Below are 13,347 nucleotides of genomic sequence, written 5' to 3'. Positions count from 1 at the left end.
GAGGATTGTGGATTGAGGAATTATGTTTGAGGATTGGGGATTGAGGATTGTAGTATTGAAGATGGAGGATTGATATTTTATCATTAAGGATAGAGGCTTGGGGACTGAGCGTCGAGGACTGAGTATTGAGGATTCAGGATTGAAGTCTGAGGATTGGGGACAGAGGATTGAGGACTGAGGATTGAGGATTGAGGATTGAGGGTTTAAGATTAACGTTTGAAGATTGAGGATGGAGGATTGAGGATTGAGGATTGAGGATTGAAGATTGAGGATTGAGGATTGAGGAAAGAGGATTGAGGATTGAGGATTGAGGTTTGAAGATAGAGTATTGAGGATTGATGACTGAGGATTGAGGATTGAGGATTGAGGATTGAGGACTGTGGTTTGAGGATTGAGTGTTGAGCACTGAGGATTGAGGATTGAGGATTGAGGATTTAGGACTGAGGATTGGCGTTTGAGGATTGAGGATTGAGGATTGAAGATTGAGGTTTGGCGATTGAGGACTGAAGGTTGAGAGTTGAGGATTGAGGATTGATGATGGAGAATGAGGACTGAGGGTTGAGGATTGAGGTTTCAGGACTCAGGATTCAGGATTCAGGATTGAGGTTTGAGGATAGAGAATTGAAGATTGAGTATTGAGGATTGAAGATTGAGTATTGAGGATTGATGGCTGAGGGTTGTGGAATGAATATTGAGGACTCAGGATTGAGGATTGAGGATTGTGTATTGGTGATTGAGGATTGAGGATTGAGGGTGGAGGATTGAGGATTGAGGATTGAGGATTGTGGATTGAGATTTGAAGATTGAAGGTTGAGGATTGAGTATTGAAAACTGTGAATTGAGGATATTCTATTGAGGATTGAGTATTGACTATTGATTTTTGTGGATTTAGGGCTGAAGTGTGAGGATTCAGGATTGAGGATTCAGGATTGAGGATTGAGGACTGAGGATTGAAGCCTGAGGATTGAGGATTATGGATTGTGGAGTGAGGATTGAGGATTGAGGATTGAGGATCGAAGATTGAGGGCTGACATTTGAGGATTGAGTGCTGAGGATTGATGTTAGAGAATTGAGACTTGATGATTGAATATTGTGGATTGAGTATAGAATCCTGAGAATTCAGGATATTTTATTGAGTATTGAGAATTGAGGATTGATGGTTGAGTATTGAGTATTGATAGCTGATGGTTGTGTGTTGAATATCGACGATTGAGGATTGAGGATTGAGGATTGAGGATTGAGGATTGAGGATTGAAGATAGAGTATTGATGATTGAAGATAGAGGATTGAGGATCGTGGATTCTGGATTGAAGATTGAGGATTGGGGTTTGAGGTTTGAAGATTAAGGATTGAGGGTTGAGGATTGAGGGTTGAGGATTGAGGATTGAAGATAGAGTATTGAGGATTGAAGATTGAGGATTGAGGATTGAGGATTGAGGATTGAGGATTGAAGATTGAGGACTGATGTTTGTGGACTTAGTGTTGAGGATTGATGATTGAGGATTGAGATTTGATGATTGAATATTGTGGATTGAGTAATGAATCCAGAGAATTCAGGATATTCTATTGAATCTTGAGGAATGAGGATTGATGGTTGGGTATTGAGGATTGATGGTTGTGGGCTGTGTGTTGAAAATTGAGGATTGAGTATTGAGGACTGAGGATTGAGGTTTGAGGACTGAGGATTGAGGATTGTGGATTGAGGATTGAGGATTGAGTATTGAGGATTGAAGATTGAGGATCGGGGATTGAGGATTGAGGATTGAGGATTGAGGATTGACGATTGAGGATTGAGGATTGAGGAATGAAGATTGAGATCTGACGTTTGAGGATTGAGTGTTGAGGATCGATGTTAGAGAATTAAGATTTGATGATTGAATATTGTGGAATGAGTAAAGAATTCTGACAATTCAGGATACTCTATTGAGTATTGAGAATTGAGGATTGATGGTTGAGTATTGAGCATTGATGGCTGTGGGTTGTGTGTTGAATATCGAGGATCGAGGATTGAGTGTTGAGCATTGAGAATGAGGACCGAGGTTTGAGGATTGAGGCTTGCGGACTGAGGATTGAGAATTGAGGATTGAGGACTGAGGGTTGAGGATTGAGGTTCGAGGACTGAGGATTGAGGATTGAGGTTTGAGGACTGAGGATTGAGAATGAGGATTGAGGATCGAGGATTGACGATTGAGGATTCAGGATTGATGATTGAGGATTGGGGATTGAGGACTGAAGATTGAGGATTGAGGATTGAGGGTTGAGGATTGAAGATTGAGGATAGAAGGTTGAGTATTGAGGATTGAAGATTGAGGATTGAGGATTGAGGATTGAAGTTTGTGGACTGAGTGTTGCGGGTTGAGTCATGAGACTTGATGCTTGTGGATTGAGATTTGAAGATTGAAGTTTGAGGATAGTGTACTGAAAACTGTGAATTGAGGGTATTCTATTGAGGATTGAGGATTGACAATTGATTGTTGAGGATTGAGGGCTGAAGATTGAGGATTCAGGATTGAGGATTGAGGATTGAAGATTGAGGATTCTGGATTGATGGTTCAGGATTGCGGTTTGAGGACTGAGGATTGAGGGTTGAGGGTTGAGGAGTGAGGATTGATGTCTGAGGATTGAGGATTGAGGATTGAGGATTGAGGATTGAAGGCTGAGGATTGAGGATTGAGTGTTGAGGATTGAGGATTGATGATTGAGGATGAAGAGTGCGGGCTGAGGATAGTGGTTTGAGGACTCAGGATTCAGGATTGGCGATTGAGGATTGAGGATTGAAGATTGAGTATTGAGGATTGAAGATTGAGGAATTAGGATTGCGGATTGAGGATTGAGGATTGAGGATTGAAGATTGAGTATTGAGGGTTGAGGGTTGAGTATTGAAGATTGAGGATGAGGACTGAGTGTTGAGGATTGAGGATTGAAGGTTGAGGATTGAGGATTGAGGATTGATGATTGAGGATTGAAGATTGAGGTTTGAGGACTGAGGATTGAAGCCTGAGGATTGAGGATTCAGGATTGTGGAGTGAGGATTGAGGATTGAGGATTGAGGATTGAAGATTGAGGACTGATGTTTGTGGACTTAGTGTTGAGGATTGATGATTGATGATTGAGGTTTGACGATTGAATATTGTGGATTGAGTATTGAATCCAGAGAATTCAGGATATTCTCTTCAATCTTGAGGAATGAGAGTTGAAGGTTGAGTATTGAGGATTGATGGTAGAGGGCTGTGTGTTGAAAATTGAGGATTGAGGATCGAGGATTGAGGGTTGAGGGTTGAGGATTGAAGATAGAGTATTGAGGGTTGAGGGTTGAGGATTGAAGATTGAGGATGAGGACTGAGGTTTGAGGATTGAGGTTTGAGGACTGAGGATTGAGGATTGATGTTTGAGGATTGAGGATTGGAGATTGAGTATTGTGGATTGAAGATTGAGGATTGAGGATTGTGGATTGAGGATTGAGGAATGAAGAGTGAGGATTGGGGATAGAGGATTGACGATTGTGGATTGAGGATTGACCATTGAGGATTGAGGATTGAGGATTGAAGATTGAGTATTGGGTATTGAAGGTGGAGGATTGAGGATTGAGAGTTGAGGATTGAGGACGAGGACTGAGATTTGAGGATTGAGGATTGAAGACTGGGGATTGAGAATTCAGGTTTGAAGATTGAGGGTTGGGGATTGAGGATCGATGATTGAGGATTGAGGATTGAGGATTGCGGATTGAAGATTGAGGACAGTTGTTTGCGGATTGAGTGTTGAGGGTTGACGTCTGGGGATTGAGATTTGATGATTGAATATTGTGGATTCAGTATAGAATCCTGAGAATTCAGGATATTCTATGCAGTATTGAGGATTGAGTATTAATTGTTGAGTATGGAGGATTGATGGTTGAGGGTTGTGTGTTGAATATTGAGGATTGAGTATTGAGGATTGAGGTTGAGGAGCGAGGGCTGAGGATTGAGGTTTGAGGAATGAGGGTTGAGGATTGAGGTTTGACGACTGAGGATTGAGGATTGAGGATTGTGGATTGAGGAATGACGTTTGAGGATTGGGGATTGAGGATTGTAGTATTGAAGACGGAGGATTGAGGTTTGACATTAAGGATAGATGATTGGGGACTGAGCGTCGAGGACTGAGTATTGAGGATTGAGGATTGAAGACTGAGGATTGGGGATTGAGGATTTAGGACTGAGGATTGAGGATTGAGGATTGAGGATTGAGGATTGAGGATTAACGTTTGAGCATTGAGGATGGAGGATTGAGGATTGAGGATTGAGGATTGAAGATTGAGGATCGAGGATTGAGGATTGAGGATTGAGGATTGGGGATTGATGATTGAAGATTGAGTATTGAGTATTGATGATAGAGGATTGAGGATTGAGTATTGAAGATTGTGGACTGAGTGTTGAGGATTCAAGATTGAGCATTGAGGATTGAGGATCGAAGATTGAGGATTGAGGATTGAGGATTGAGGAATGTGGATTGATGATTTAGAATTGGAGATTGGGTATTGAGAATTGAAGGTTGAGGATTTAGGATTGAGTGTTGAGGATTGAAGATTGAGGATTGAGGATTGAGGATTGAGGATTGAGGATTTAGAATTGGAGATTGGGTATTGAGGATTGAAGGTTGAGGATTGAGGGTTGAGTTTTGAGGATTGAAGATTGAGGACTGAGGATTGGGGGCTGAGTATTGAGGACTGAGGGTTGAGGATTGAGGTTTGAGGCCTGAGGATTGAGGATTGAGGGTTGGGGATTGAGGACTGAGGTTTGAGTATTGAGTGTTGAGGACTGAGGATTGAGGATTGAGGATTGAGGATTTAGGACTGAGGATTGACGTCTGAGGATTGAGGATTGCGTATTTTGGATTGAAGATTGAGGACTGAGGGTTGAGGATTGAGTGTTGAGTATTGATGTTTGAGGATTGAGATTTGAACATTGAATATTGTGGATTGAGTATTGAAAACTGAGAATACAGGTTATTCTATTGAGTATTGAGAATTGAGGATTGATGATTGAGTATTGAGGATTGATGGCTGAGGTTTGTGGAATGAATATTGAGGACTCAGGATTGAGGATTGAGGATTGAGTATTGTGGATTGAGGATTGAAGATTGGGGATTGGGGATTGAGGGTTGAAGATTGAGGATTGAGGGTCGAGGATTGAGGATTGAGGATTGAGGATTGAGGACTGAGGATTGAGGCTTGAAGATTGAGTATTGAGGATTGAAGATTGAGGGTTGAGGATTGAGGTTTGAGGACTGAGGATTGTGGATTGAGTGTTGAGGATTGAGGATTGAGGATTGACGTTTGAGGATTGAGGATTGAGGATTGAGGATTGAAGATTGAGGACTGTTGTTTGCGGATTGAGTGTTGAGAATTGATGTCTGGGGATTGAGATTTGATGACTGAATGTTGTGGATTCAGTATAGAATCCTGAGAATTCAGGATATTCTATTGAGTATCGAGTGTTGAGGATTAATGGTTGAGGGTTGTGACATGAATATTGATGATTCAGGATTGAGGATTGAGGATTGAGTATTGGAGATTGAGGATTGAGGATTGATGATTGAGGATGGAGGATTGAAGACTGGGTATTGAGGATTGAAGATTGAGGATTGAGTATTGAAGACTGAAGATTGAGGATTGAGGATTGAGGATTGAGGATTGGAGATTGAGTATTGAGGATTGAAGATTGAGGGCTAAGGATTGAGGATTGAGGACTGAGGATTGAGGGTTGGGGATTGAAGATTGAGAATTGAGAATTGGGGATTGATGGTTGAGTATTGGGGATTGATGGTTGAGGTCTGTGTGTTGAATATTGAGGATTGAGGACTCAGGGTTGAGGATTGAGCATTGTAGATTGAGGACTGACGACTGAGGATTGATGATTGAGGATTGAAGGTTGTGTATTGATGATTGAAGATTGAGGATTGAGGATTGAGTGTTGAGGATTGAGGACGAGGACTGAGGATTGAGGATTGAGGATTGAGGATTGAGGATTGAGGATTGAGGATTGAGGATTGAGGTTTGAATATTGAGGATTGGGGATTGAGGATTGAAGATTGAGGGTTGAGGATTGTGGGTTGAGGATTGAGGATTGAGATTGGAGATTGAGTATTGAGAATTGAAGGCTGAGGATTGAGGGTTGAGGACTGAGGACAGAGGATAAAGGATAGAGGATGAGGTCTGAGGGTTGAGGATTGAGATTTGACGACTGAGGATTGAGGATTGAGGATTGTGGATTGAGGAATGACGTTTGAGGATTGGGGATTGAGGATTGTAGTATTGAAGATGGAGGATTGATATTTTATCATTAAGGATAGAGGCTTGGGGACTGAGCGTCGAGGACTGAGTATTGAGGATTGAGGATTGAAGTCTGAGGATTGGGGACAGAGGATTGAGGACTGAGGATTGAGGATTGAGGATTGAGGGTTTAAGATTAACGTTTGAAGATTGAGGATGGAGGATTGAGGATTGAGGATTGAGGATTGAAGATTGAGGATTGAGGATTGAGGAAAGAGGATTGAGGATTGAGGATTGAGGATTGAAGATAGAGTATTGAGGATTGATGACTGAGGATTGAGGATTGAGGATTGAGGATTGAGGACTGTGGTTTGAGGATTGAGTGTTGAGCACTGAGGATTGAGGATTGAGGATTGAGGATTTAGGACTGAGGATTGGCGTTTGAGGATTGAGGATTGAGGATTGAAGATTGAGGTTTGGCGATTGAGGACTGAAGGTTTAGAGTTGAGGATTGAGGATTGATGATGGAGAATGAGGACTGAGGGTTGAGGATTGAGGTTTCAGGACTCAGGATTCAGGATTCAGGATTGAGGCTTGAGGATAGAGAATTGAAGATTGAGTATTGAGGATTGAAGATTGAGTATTGAGGATTGATGGCTGAGGGTTGTGGAATGAATATTGAGGACTCAGGATTGAGGATTGAGGATTGTGTATTGGTGATTGAGGATTGAGGATTGAGGGTGGAGGATTGAGGATTGAGGATTGAGGATTGTGGATTGAGATTTGAAGATTGAAGGTTGAGGATTGAGTATTGAAAACTGTGAATTGAGGATATTCTATTGAGGATTGAGTATTGACTATTGATTTTTGTGGATTTAGGGCTGAAGAGTGAGGATTCAGGATTGAGGATTCAGGATTGAGGATTGAGGACTGAGGATTGAAGCCTGAGGATTGAGGATTATGGATTGTGGAGTGAGGATTGAGGATTGAGGAATGAGGATCGAAGATTGAGGGCTGACATTTGAGGATTGAGTGCTGAGGATTGATGTTAGAGAATTGAGACTTGATGATTGAATATTGTGGATTGAGTATAGAATCCTGAGAATTCAGGATATTTTATTGAGTATTGAGAATTGAGAATTGATGGTTGAGTATTGAGTATTGATAGCTGATGGTTGTGTGTTGAATATCGACGATTGAGGATTGAGGATTGAGGATTGAGGATTGAGGATTGAGGATTGAAGATAGAGTATTGATGATTGAAGATAGAGGATTGAGGATCGTGGATTCTGGATTGAAGATTGAGGATTGGGGTTTGAGGTTTGAAGATTAAGGATTGAGGGTTGAGGATTGAGGTTTGAGGTTTGAAGATTAAGGATTGAGGATTGAGGGTTGAGGATTGAGGGTTGAGGATTGAGGATTGAAGATAGAGTATTGAGGATTGAAGATTGAGGATTGAGGATTGAGGATTGAGGATTGAGGATTGAAGATTGAGGACTGATGTTTGCGGACTTAGTGTTGAGGATTGATGATTGAGGATTGAGATTTGATGATTGAATATTGTGGATTGAGTAATGAATCCAGAGAATTCAGGATATTCTATTGAATCTTGAGGAATGAGGATTGATGGTTGGGTATTGAGGATTGATGGTAGTGGGCTGTGTGTTGAAAATTGAGGATTGAGTATTGAGGACTGAGGATTGAGGTTTGAGGACTGAGGATTGAGGATTGTGGATTGAGGATTGAGGATTGAGTATTGAGGATTGAAGATTGAGGATCGGGGATTGAGGATTGAAGATTAAGGATTGAGGATTGAGGATTGAGGATTGACGATTGAGGATTGAGGATTGAGGAATGAAGATTGAGATCTGACGTTTGAGGATTGTGTGTTGAGGATCGATGTTAGAGAATTAAGATTTGATGATTGAATATTGTGGAATGAGTAAAGAATTCTGACAATTCAGGATACTCTATTGAGTATTGAGAATTGAGGATTGATGGTTGAGTATTGAGCATTGATGGCTGTGGGTTGTGTGTTGAATATCGAGGATCGAGGATTGAGTGTTGAGGATTGAGAATGAGGACCGAGGTTTGAGGATTGAGGCTTGCGGACTGAGGATTGAGAATTGAGGATTGAGGACTGAGGGTTGAGGATTGAGGTTCGAGGACTGAGGATTGAGGATTGAGGTTTGAGGACTGAGGATTGAGAATGAGGATTGAGGGTTGAGGATTGAAGATTGAGGATAGAAGGTTGAGTATTGAGGATTGAAGATTGAGGATTGAGGATTGAGGATTGAAGTTTGTGGACTGAGTGTTGCGGGTTGAGTCATGAGACTTGATGCTTGTGGATTGAGATTTGAAGATTGAAGTTTGAGGATAGTGTACTGAAAACTGTGAATTGAGGGTATTCTATTGAGGATTGAGGATTGACAATTGATTGTTGAGGATTGAGGGCTGAAGATTGAGGATTCAGGATTGAGGATTGAGGATTGAAGATTGAGGATTCTGGATTGATGGTTCAGGATTGCGGTTTGAGGACTGAGGATTGAGGGTTGAGGGTTGAGGAGTGAGGATTGATGTCTGAGGATTGAGGATTGAGGATTGAGGATTGAGGATTGAAGGCTGAGGATTGAGGATTGAGTGTTGAGGATTGAGGATTGATGATTGAGGATGAAGAGTGAGGGCTGAGGATTGTGGTTTGAGGACTCAGGATTCAGGATTGGCGATTGAGGATTGAGGATTGAAGATTGAGTATTGAGGATTGAAGATTGAGGAATTAGGATTGCGGATTGAGGATTGAGGATTGAGGATTGAAGATTGAGTATTGAGGGTTGAGGGTTGAGTATTGAAGATTGAGGATGAGGACTGAGTGTTGAGGATTGAGGATTGAAGGTTGAGGATTGAGGATTGAGGATTGATGATTGAGGATTGAAGATTGAGGTTTGAGGACTGAGGATAGAAGCCTGAGGATTGAGGATTCAGGATTGTGGAGTGAGGATTGAGGATTGAGGATTGAGGATTGAAGATTGAGGACTGATGTTTGTGGACTTAGTGTTGAGGATTGATGATTGATGATTGAGATTTGACGATTGAATATTGTGGATTGAGTATTGAATCCAGAGAATTCAGGATATTCTCTTCAATCTTGAGGAATGAGAGTTGAATGTTGAGTATTGAGGATTGATGGTAGAGGGCTGTGTGTTGAAAATTGAGGATTGAGGATCGAGGATTGAGGGTTGAGGGTTGAGGATTGAAGATAGAGTATTGAGGGTTGAGGGTTGAGGATTGAAGATTGAGGATGAGGACTGAGGTTTGAGGATTGAGGTTTGAGGACTGAGGATTGAGGATTGATGTTTGAGGATTGAGGATTGGAGAATGAGTATTGTGGATTGAAGATTGAGGATTGAGGATTGTGGATTGAGGATTGAGGAATGAAGAGTGAGGATTGGGGATAGAGGATTGACGATTGTGGATTGAGGATTGACGATTGAGGATTGAGGATTGAGGATTGAAGATTGAGTATTGGGTATTGAAGGTGGAGGATTGAGGATTGAGAGTTGAGGATTGAGGACGAGGACTGAGATTTGAGGATTGAGGATTGAAGACTGGGGATTGAGAATTCAGGTTTGAAGATTGAGGGTTGGGGATTGAGGATCGATGATTGAGGATTGAGGATTGAGGATTGAGGATTGAAGATTGAGGACAGTTGTTTGCGGATTGAGTGTTGAGGGTTGACGTCTGGGGATTGAGATTTGATGATTGAATATTGTGGATTCAGTATAGAATCCTGAGAATTCAGGATATTCTATGCAGTATTGAGGATTGAGTATTAATTGTTGAGTATGGAGGATTGATGGTTGAGGGTTGTGTGTTGAATATTGAGGATTGAGTATTGAGGATTGAGGTTGAGGAGCGAGGGCTGAGGATTGAGGTTTGAGGAATGAGGGTTGAGGATTGAGGTTTGAGGACTGAGGATTGAGGATTGATGTTTGAGGATTGAGGATTGAAGATTGAGGATTGCGGATTGAGGATTGAGGATTGAGGAATGAAGAATGAGGATTGAGGATTGAGGATTGAGGATTGATTATTGAAGATTGAGGATTGGGTATTGAGGATTGAAGATTGAGGATTGAGAATTGAGGATTGAGGATTGAAGATTGAAGATTGAGGCTTGAGGGTTGAGGATTGAAGAGTGAGTATTGAGGACTGATGATTGTGGATTGAGGATTGAAGATTGAGTATTGAGGATTGAAGAATGAGGATTGAGGATTGAGGATTGAGGATTGAGGATTGAGTATTGAAGATTGAGGATTGGGTATTGAGGATTGAAGATTGAGGATTGAGAATTGAGGATTGAGGATTGAAGATTGAGGATTGAGGCTTGAGGGTTGAGGATTGAAGAGTGGGTATTGAGGACTGATGATTGTGGATTGAGGATTGAAGATTGAGTATTGAGGATTGAAGATTGGGGATTGAGGATTGAGGACTGAGGATTGAGTATGAGGACTGAGGACTGAGGATTGAGGATTGATGATTGAAGATTGAGGATTGGGGATTGTGGTTCGAAGATTGAGGATTGAGGATTGAGGATTGGGGTTTGTGGATTTAGAATTCGAGATTGGGTATTGAGCATTGAAGGTTGAGGATTGAGGATTGAGTGTTGAGGATTGAAGATTGAGGATTGAAGATTGAGGATTGAGGATTGAGGATTGAGTATTGAGGACTGAGTGTTGAGGATTGCGGTTTGAGGACTGAGGATTGAGGATTGAGGATTGAGGATTGAGGACTGAGGTTTGAGGATTGAGTGTTGAGCACTGAGGATTGAGGATTGAGGATCGAGGATTTAGGACTGAGGATTGACGTTTGAGGATTGAGGATTGACGATTGAAGATTGACGTTTGGCGATTGAGAACTGAAGGTTGAGAGTTGAGGATTGAGGATTGATGATGGAGGATGAGGACTGAGGTTTGAGGATTGAGGTTTCAGGACTCAGGGTTCAGGATTGAAGTTTGAGGATTGAGAATTGAGGATTGAGCATAGAGGATTGAGGACTGAGGATTGAGGATTGAGGATTGACGGTTGAGTATTGAGGATTGAAGATTGAGGATTGAAGATTGAGGACTGAGGGTTCAGGATTGAGTTTTGAGAATTGATGTTTGAGGATTGAGATTCGATGATTGAATATCGTGGATAGAGTATTGAAAACTGAGGATACAGGATATTCTATTGAGTATTGAGAATTCTGTATTGACGATTGAGTATTGAGGAATGACTGATGAGGCTTCTGGGATGAATATTGAGGATTGAGGGCTGAGGATTGAGGATAGAGTATTGTGGGTTGAGTATCAAACCTGAGAATTCAGGATATTCTATTGAGTATTGAGGATTGAGTGTTGATGATTGAGTATTGAGGATTGATGGTTGAGGGTAGTGGGTTGAATATTGAGGATTGAGGATTCAGGATTGCGGATTGAGTATTGAAGATTGAGGATTGAGGTTTGATTATTGAGAATAGAGGATTGGGGACTGATCGTTGAGGATTGAGGTATGAGGACTGAGGATTGAGGATTGAGGATTGAGGATTGAAGATTGAGGGTTGAGGATTGAGGTTTGAGGACTGAGGATTGTGGATTGAGTGTTGAGGATTGAGGATTGAGGATTGACGTTTGAGGATTGAGGATTGAGGATTGAGGATTGAAGATTGAGGACTGTTGTTTGCGGATTGAGTGTTGAGAATTGATGTCTGGGGATTGAGATTTGATGACTGAATGTTGTGGATTCAGTATAGAATCCTGAGAATTCAGGATATTCTATTGAGTATCGAGTGTTGAGGATTAATGGTTGAGGGTTGTGACATGAATATTGATGATTCAGGATTGAGGATTGAGGATTGAGTATTGGAGATTGAGGATTGAGGATTGATGATTGAGGATGGAGGATTGAAGACTGGGTATTGAGGATTGAAGATTGAGGATTGAGTATTGAAGACTGAAGATTGAGGATTGAGGATTGAGGATTGAGGATTGGAGATTGAGTATTGAGGATTGAAGATTGAGGGCTAAGGATTGAGGATTGAGGACTGAGGATTGAGGGTTGGGGATTGAAGATTGAGAATTGAGAATTGGGGATTGATGGTTGAGTATTGGGGATTGATGGTTGAGGTCTGTGTGTTGAATATTGAGGATTGAGGACTCAGGGTTGAGGATTGAGCATTGTAGATTGAGGACTGACGACTGAGGATTGATGATTGAGGATTGAAGGTTGTGTATTGATGATTGAAGATTGAGGATTGAGGATTGAGTGTTGAGGATTGAGGACGAGGACTGAGGATTGAGGATTGAGGATTGAGGATTGAGGATTGAGGATTGAGGATTGAGGATTGAGGTTTGAATATTGAGGATTGGGGATTGAGGATTGAAGATTGAGGGTTGAGGATTGTGGGTTGAGGATTGAGGATTGAGATTGGAGATTGAGTATTGAGAATTGAAGGCTGAGGATTGAGGGTTGAGGACTGAGGACAGAGGATAAAGGATAGAGGATGAGGTCTGAGGGTTGAGGATTGAGATTTGACGACTGAGGATTGAGGATTGAGGATTGTGGATTGAGGAATGACGTTTGAGGATTGGGGATTGAGGATTGTAGTATTGAAGATGGAGGATTGATATTTTATCATTAAGGATAGAGGCTTGGGGACTGAGCGTCGAGGACTGAGTATTGAGGATTGAGGATTGAAGTCTGAGGATTGGGGACAGAGGATTGAGGACTGAGGATTGAGGATTGAGGATTGAGGGTTTAAGATTAACGTTTGAAGATTGAGGATGGAGGATTGAGGATTGAGGATTGAGGATTGAAGATTGAGGATTGAGGATTGAGGAAAGAGGATTGAGGATTGAGGATTGAGGATTGAAGATAGAGTATTGAGGATTGATGACTGAGGATTGAGGATTGAGGATTGAGGATTGAGGACTGTGGTTTGAGGATTGAGTGTTGAGCACTGAGGATTGAGGATTGAGGATTGAGGATTTAGGACTGAGGATTGGCGTTTGAGGATTGAGGATTGAGGATTGAAGATTGAGGTTTGGCGATTGAGGACTGAAGGT

The sequence above is a fragment of the Calliopsis andreniformis genome, unplaced genomic scaffold (genome assembly GCF_051401765.1).
Source record: "Calliopsis andreniformis isolate RMS-2024a unplaced genomic scaffold, iyCalAndr_principal scaffold0047, whole genome shotgun sequence".
NCBI classification, from domain to species: domain Eukaryota; kingdom Metazoa; phylum Arthropoda; class Insecta; order Hymenoptera; family Andrenidae; genus Calliopsis; species Calliopsis andreniformis.
This window is presented reverse-complemented; position numbering follows the sequence as displayed.